Below are 6,823 nucleotides of genomic sequence, written 5' to 3' on the forward strand. Positions count from 1 at the left end.
CGAATTCAGATGGTGATGGAGAATTGATAATTAAAAGATAAATAAAACATAAAATAAAGATAGAAATACTTATGTAATTCTTTGGTTGGAATTTCAGATAAGCGTATGAAGATGCTTTGTTCCTCCTGAACCTCTGCTTTCCTTTTGCCTTCTTCCAATCATTCATACTCCTTTCCATGGCAAGATTTATGTTGGGCATCACCGTTGTCAATGGCTACTTCCCGTTCTCTCAGTGAAAACGTTCCAAATGCGCTGTCACCGCACGGCTAATCATCTATTGGTTCTCGATCATGCTGGAATAGGATCCATTGATCCTTTTGCGTCTATCACACGCCCAATAATCGCGAGTTTCAAGCTCGTCACAGTCATCCCTTCTCAGATCCTACTCAGAATACCACAGACAAGGTTTAGATGTTCCAGATCTCAGGAATGGCCGCCAATAATTCTAGCCTATACCACGAAGGTTCCAATCTCAGATTAGAAGCCCAAGAAATACACATTCAAGCTTGTTTGCATGTAGAACGGAAGTGGTTGTCAGTCACGCGTTCATAGGTGAGAATGGTGATGAGTGTCACATAATCATCACATTCATCATGTTCTTGGGTGCGAATGAATATCTTGGAGAAGAAATAGACTTGAGTTGAATAGAAAAATAATAGTACTTGTATTAATTCATGAAGAACAGCAGAGCTCCACACCTTAATCTATGGTGTGTAAAAAATCCACCGTTGAAAATATAAAAGTGATAATGGTGTAAGCATGGCCGAATGTCCAACCTCCAAGGTCTAGGGACTAGACGTCCAAAGATCTCTCCCAACACAATAGCAAAAGGTCCTATTTATAGAAAACTAGTAGCCTAGGGTTACAGAAATAGGTAATTAATGCAGAAATCTTCTTCCGGGCCCACTTGGTGTGTGCTTGGGCTGAGCATTGAATCTTTCATGTGTAGAGACTTTTCTTGGAGTTAAACACCAGCTTTTGTGCCAGTTTGGGCGTTTAACTCCAGCTTTTGTGCCAGTTTCGGCGTTAAATGCCAGAATTCTTGAGCTGATTTGGAACGCCTGTTTGGGCCATCAAATCTCAGAAAAAGTATGAACTATTATATATTGCTGGAAAGCCCAGAATGTCTACTTTCCAACGCAATTGAGAGCGCTCCAATTGGGCTTCTTTAGCTCCAGAAAATCTACTTCGAATGCAGGGAGGTCAGAATCCAACAGCATCTGCAATCCTTTTTCAGCCTCTGAATCAGATTTTTGCTCAGGTCCCTCAATTTCAGCCAGAAAATACCTGAAATCACAGAAAAACACACAAACTCATAGTAAAGTCCAGAAAAGAGATTTTTATTTAAAAACTAATAAAAATATAATAAAAACTAATTAAAATATACTAAAAACATACTAAAAATAATGGCAAAAAGCGTATAAATTATCCGCTCATCACAACACCAAACTTAAATTGTTGCTTGTCCCCAAGCAACTGAAAATTAAATAGGATAAAAAGAAGAGAATAGACAATGAATTCCAAAAACATCTATGAAGATCAGTATTAATTAGATGAGCGGGGCTTTTAGCTTTTTGCTTCTGAACAGTTTTGGCATCTCACTTTATCCTTTGAAGTTCAGAATGATTGGCATCTATAGGAACTTAGAATTCAGATAGTGTTATTGATTCTCCTAGTTAAGTATGTTGATTCTTGAACACAGCTACTTTATGAGTCTTGGCCGTGACCCTAAGCATTTTGTTTTCCAGTATTACCACCGGATACATAAATGCCACAGACACATAATTGGGTGAACCTTTTCAGATTGTGACTCAGCTTTGCTAGAGTCCCCAATTAGAGGTGTCCAGAGCTCTTAAGCACACTCTTTTTGCTTTTGGACCACGACTTTAACCGCTCAGTCTCACGTTTTCACATGACACCTTCACACCACAAGCACATGGTTAGGGACAGCTTGATTTAGCCACTTAGGCCAGAATTTTATTCCTGTGGGCCCTCCTATCCACTGATGCTCAAAGCCTTGGATCCTTTTTATCACCCTTGCCTTTTGGTTTAAAGGGGTATTGGCTTTCTCTGCTTGCTTTTCTCTTTCTTTCTTTTTCTTTTCTCTTTTTTTTCGCCTCTTTTTTTCCTTCTGCAAGATTTTCACTGCTTTTTCTTGCTTCAAGAATCAATTTTATGATTTTTCAGATCATTAGATAACATTTCTCCTTTTCCCATCATTCTTTCAAGAGCCAATAATTTTAACATTCATAAACAATCAAATTTAAAAATATGCACTGTTCAAGCATTCATTCAGAAAAACAACAGTATTGCCACCACATCAAAATAATTAAACTGTTTTAAAATTTGAAATTCATGCACTTCTTTTTCTTTTTCAATTAAAAATATTTTTCATTTAAGAAAGGTGATGGATTCATTTACATAGCTTCAAGTCATAGACACTAAGACACTAATGATCATGTAATAAAGACACAAACATAAATAAACATAAGGCATAATTTTCGAAAAACAGAAAATAAAGAACAAGGAAATTAAAGAACGGGTCCACCTTAGTGATGGCGGCTTGTTCTTCCTCTTGAAGATCTTATGGAGTGCTTGAGCTCCTCAATGTCTCTTCCTTGCCTTTATTGCTCTTCTCTCATGGTTCTTTGGTCTTCTCTAATTTCATGGAGGAGGATGGAAAGCTCTTGGTGCTCCATCCTTAGTTGTCCCATGTTGGAACTTAATTCTCCTAGGGAGGTGTTGATTTTCTCCCAATAGTTTTGTGGAGGAAAATGCATCCCTTGAGGCATCTCAGGGATTTCATGATGAGGAGTTTCCTCATGCTCTTGTCCATGAGTGGGATCTCTTGTTTGCTCCATCCTTTTCTTAGTGATGGGCTTGTCCTCATCAATAAGGATGTCTTCGTCTATGATAATTCTAGCTGAATTGCAGATGTGACAAATGAGATGAGGGAAGGCTAACCTTGCCACAGTAGAGGACTTGTCCGCCACCTTGTAGAGTTCTTGGGATATAACCTCATGAACTTCTACTTCCTCTCTAATCATGATGCAATGAATCATGATAGTCCGGTCTATAGTAACTTCAGACCGGTTGCTAGTGGGAATGATTGAGCGTTGGATGAACTCCAACCATCCCCTAGCCACAGGCTTGAGGTCATGCCTTTTTAGTCGAACTGGCTTCCCTCTTGAATCTCTCTTCCATTGAGCGCCCTCTTCACAGATGTCCATAAGGACTTGGTCCAACCTTTGATCAAAGTTGACCCTTCTAGTGTATGGGTGTGCATCTCCTTGCATCATGGGCAAGTTGAATGCCAACCTTACATTTTTCGGACTAAAGTCTAAGTATTTTCCTCAGACCATTGTAAGCCAATTCTTGGGGTCCGGGTTCACACTTTGATCATGGTTCTTGGTCATCCATCCATTGGCATAGAACTCTTGAACCATTAAGATTCTGACTTGTTGAATGGGGTTGGTGAGAACTTCCCAACCTTTTCTTCGAATCTCATGTCGAATCTCCGGATATTCACCCTTTTTGAGCTTGAAAGGGACCTCGGGGATCACTTTCTTCTTGGCCACAACTTCATAGAAGTGGTCTTGATGCACCCTTGAGAGGAATCTCTCCATCTCCCATGACTCGGAGGTGGAAGCTTTTGCCTTTCCTTTCCTCTTTCTAGAGGATTCTCCAGCCTTTGGTGCCATTAATGGTTATGGAAAAACAAAAAAGCTTTAGCTTTTACCACACCAAACTTAGAAGGTTGCTCATCCTCGAGCAAAAGAAGAAAGAAGGGAGTAGAAGAAGAAGAAATAGAGGAGATAGAGAGGGGCTTAGTGTTTCGGCCAAGAAGGAGAAGTAGTGTGTATGTTGTGTGAAAATGAAGGAGTGAAGATGGGTTTATATAGGAGTGGAGAGGGGGGTATAGTTCGGCCATTATGGGTGGGTTTGGGTGGGAAAGTGGTTTGAATTTGAATGGTGAGGTAGGTGGGGTTTTATGAATGATGGATGTGAGTGATGAAGAGAATGGTGGGATTTGATAGGTGAGGGATTTTGGGGAAGAGGTATTGAGGTGATTGGTGAATGGGTGAAGAAGAGAGAGAGAGGTGGGGTAGGTGGAGATCCTGTGGGGTCCACAGATCCTGAGGTGTCAAGGATTTCTCATCCCTGCACCATGTGGCGTGCAAAATGCCCCTTGCTGCTAATCCTGGCGTTTAACGCCAGCTTCTTGCCCATTCCTGGTGTTAAACGCCAGTCTGGTGCCCATTTCTGGCGTTAAACGCCCAGAATGGTGCCAGACTGGGCATTTAACGCCCATTCTGCTACCCTTACTGGCGTTTAAATGCCAGTAAGTTTCTCCTCCAGGGTGTTCTATTTTTCATTCTATTTTTTCTTCTGTTTTTAATTTTTCAATTGTTTTTGTGACTTCACATGATCATCAACCTACAGAAAACATAAAATAACAAAAGAAAATAGAAATTTAACATAGATAAGTAAAAATTTGGTTGCCTCCCAACAAGCGCTTCTTTAATGTCAATAGCTTGACAGTGGCTCTCAAAGAGCCTCACAGATGTTCAGAGCAATGTTGGAACCTCCCAACACCAAAATTAGAGTTTGATTGTGGGGCTCTGTTTGACTTTGTATTGAGAGAAGCTCTTCATGCTTCCTCTCCATGGTTACAGAGGGATATCCTTGAGCTTTAAACACAAGGGAGTCTTCATTCACTTGAATGATCAATTCTCCTCTGTCAACATCAATCACAGCTTTTGCTGTGGCTAGGAAGGGTCTGCCAAGGATGATAGATTCATCTATACACTTCCCAATCTCTAGGATTATGAAGTCAGTAGGCATGTAGTGGCCTTCAACCTTTACCAAGACATCCTCTACAAGTCTATAAGCCTGTTTCTTTGAATTGTCTGCCATCTCTAGTGAGATTCTAGCAGCTTGTACCTCAATGATCCCTAGCTTCTCCATTATAGAGAGAGGCATAAGGTTTATACTTGACCCCAGGTCACATAGAGCCTTCTCAAAGGTCATGATGACTATGGTACAAGGGATTGAGAATTTTCCAGGGTCTTGTCTCTTCAGAGGTAATTTCTGCCTAGTCAAGTCATCCAGTTCTTTGATGAGCAATGGAGGTTCATCCTCCCAAGTCTCATTACCAAACATCCTGGCATTTAGCTTCATGATTGCTCCAAGGAACTTAGCAACTTGCTCTTCACTAACATCTTCATCCTCTTCAGAGGAAGAATACTCATCAGAGCTCATGAATGGCAGAAGTAAATTCAATGGAATCTCCATGGTCTCTGTGTGAGCCTCAGATTCTCATGGTTCCTTATCAGGGAACTCCATGGAGGCCAGTGGACGTCCATTGAGGTCTTCCTCAGTGGAGATCACTGCCTCTTCCTCCTCTCCAGGTTCGGCCGTGTGGGTTGTGGTTATGGCCTTGCACTCTCTTTTTGGATTTTCTTCTGTATTGCTCGGGAGAGTACTAGGATGGAGTTCAGTAATTTTCTTACTCAGCTGACCCACTTGTGCCTCCAAATTTCTAATGGAGGACCTTGTTTCAGTCATGAAACTTTGAGTGGTTTTGATTAGATCAGAGATTATAGTTGCTAAGTCAGAGTGGCTCTGCTTAGAATTTTCTATCTGTTGCTGAGAAGATGGTGGAAAAGGTTTGCCATTGCTAAATCTATTTCTTCCACCATTACTATTGTTGAAACCTTATTGAGGTCTCTGTTGGTCCTTCCATGAGAGATTTGGATTATTTCTCTATGAAGGATTATAGGTGTTTCCATAGGGTTCTCCCATGTAATTCACCTCTTCCATTGTTGGGTTCTCAGGATCATAAGCTTCTTCCTCAGAGGAAGCTTCCTTAGTACTGCCTGTTGCTGCTTGCATTCCAGACAGACTCTGAGAAATCATATTGACTTGTTGGGTCAATATTTTATTCTGAGCCAATATGGCATTCAGATTATCAATCTCAAGAACTCCCTTCTTCTGAGTTGTCCCATTATTCACAGGATTCCTTTCAGAAGTGTACATGAATTGGTTATTTGCAACCATTTCAATGAGTTTCTGAGCTTCTGTAGGCGTCTTCTTCAAATGAAGAGATCCTCCAGCAGAGCTATCCAATGACATCTTGGATAGTTCAGACAGACCATCATAGAAAATACCTATGATGCTCCATTCAGAAAGCATGTCAGAAGGACATCTTCTGATCAATTGCTTGTATCTTTCCCATGCTTCATAGAGGGATTCTCCTTCCTTCTGTATGAAGGTTTGGACTTTCACTCTAAGCTTGCTCAATTTTTGAGGTGGAAAGAACTTTGCCAAGAAGGCATTAACTAGCTTTTCCCAAGAGTTCAGGCTTTCTTTGGGTTATGAATCCAACCATGTCCTAGCTCTGTCTCTTACAGCAAAAGGAAAAAGCATAAGTCTGTAGACTTTAGGGTCAACCCCATTGGTCTTGACAGTGTCATAGATTTGCAAGAATTCAGCTAAGGACTGATGAGGATCTTCCAAGGGAAGTCCATGAAACTTGCAATTATGTTGCATTAGAGAAACTAATTGAGACTTAAGCTCAAAGTTATTTGCTCCAATGGCAGGGATTGAGATGCTTCTCCCATAGTAGTCGGGAGTAGGTGCAGTAAAGTCACCAAGCACCTTCCTTGCATTGTTGGCATTGTTGTTTTCGGCTGCCATGGTTTCTTCTTACTTGAAAAGCTCTGTTAGGCCCTCTAGAGAGAATTGTGCTTTAGCTTCTCTTATCTTTCTCTTCAAGGTCCTTTCAGGTTCAGGATCAGCTTGAACAAGTATGCCTTTATCT

The 6,823-nt window shown here is 40.9% G+C and overlaps 1 non-coding gene across 1 annotated transcript; it reads left to right on the forward strand.

The window, feature by feature from the left end:
- Positions 1-6,189: 6,189 nt before the first annotated feature.
- On the forward strand, positions 6,190-6,297 carry LOC112732093 (small nucleolar RNA R71). Its single transcript, XR_003167831.1, has one exon. It is a non-coding gene; the product is annotated as a small nucleolar RNA R71 (small nucleolar RNA).
- Positions 6,298-6,823: the final 526 nt, after the last annotated feature.

The sequence above is a fragment of the Arachis hypogaea genome, chromosome 12, assembly GCF_003086295.3.
Source record: "Arachis hypogaea cultivar Tifrunner chromosome 12, arahy.Tifrunner.gnm2.J5K5, whole genome shotgun sequence".
In the NCBI taxonomy this organism is placed as follows: Eukaryota; Viridiplantae; Streptophyta; class Magnoliopsida; order Fabales; family Fabaceae; genus Arachis; species Arachis hypogaea.